Source organism: Atta colombica, unplaced genomic scaffold (genome assembly GCF_001594045.1).
Source record: "Atta colombica isolate Treedump-2 unplaced genomic scaffold, Acol1.0 scaffold222, whole genome shotgun sequence".
Taxonomy (NCBI): Eukaryota; Metazoa; Arthropoda; class Insecta; order Hymenoptera; family Formicidae; genus Atta; species Atta colombica.
The window spans coordinates 838335-839692 of record NW_017259319.1 but is presented as its reverse complement, the minus strand read 5'-3'; positions in this window follow the sequence as shown (position 1 = coordinate 839692).

Below are 1358 nucleotides of genomic sequence, written 5' to 3'. Positions count from 1 at the left end.
GAGAGAGAGAGAGAGAGAGAGAGAGAGAGAGAGAGAAAGAGAGAGATGTCTCTCTTACAAAGATTTTCATGAAATTTTAAAAATATTTGATCTACATTTTGCGAGTAATTATATTCTACGAATGTTCTCTGGGATGTTTTCAATGAAATATTCAATTTAACACACACATCCGCGAATTGTATCATCCATAACATGGTTACCAGTGCGAACAAGCTTTGAGTGGCGCGAGGAGTATTTCTCTCTGTAGTAGTTCACACGATTAACATAAATTGTCGAATATATGTATTAGACGTCATTTCGCGACGAATATTAATTCGAGAAATTTGTACAACCAACGATTTAAATTATTTACTGACGAATGATTTTCATTATATATACTAATAGAAATCAAGTAATATTCTATGAAATTTTAATTATTTATATAATATAAGTATTTATTACGTTTATTAATATTAAAACTATGAAAACAGTCAAAACGATTGATTTGTATTCACTAATTTTTTATCACAAATTTATTGTGGCTCATTTACTGAAATTTGTCACGATTTTTATTGCAATATGTAAATAATTAAATTAATCAATTTACTTTCTTCTTTATCTCTTTCCGTTGATAAATATATTTAAATTTATGTAAATATTATTAAATAATAAAAATATATGTGTAAATTATTATTCTACTGTTAATATCGTTAAACATAAAGAAGATATCATTCAAAAATTTTTCTAATAAAATAAACAAATACCACAACACATGAAATAGCGCAAATGTTAAGATTTTTTATTAAAAATTGTAAAGAATCTTTAACGTTAACACATTCTCTTCAAAAGTCTAAATTTTTCGATTTGTTTCAGCTTATCTTAAGTACTTTGACTTTAGATTTCTAAATGTTAATATTATTTAATTCTATTTTTACCCGTTCAATTTCGATTTTTTTCTTGTTTCCGTTTTTTAAAACTTAAATTCGCTAAAACAGTTTTCTTTCATTTTGACATAACGATGAGAAACAGCCACGTGACTGCGCGCGTACTCCTTGCAGATACGACTGACTGTTGCGCGACTCTTTACGACATTCTGATAGCTAGAGATAGTGTCATCGCAGGTGCGTACGGCTATCAATCTAATATGATTTGTTACAAAATTCTTACGCTCAACAATGTTTACGAATGTTTTACGATGCTTAAACAATTTTCATGCGGACAGCCGTTACATCAAACGATCGCTGTGGAATAGTAATGGCACTAATTATAATTACTTAAGGAGTTTTTTGCAATATCGACAAATAATGAAAAGTTAGAAAGGTAATAATTATAAAGAATATTTTATATATATATATCTACACTGTTAAATTTTAAAGGAA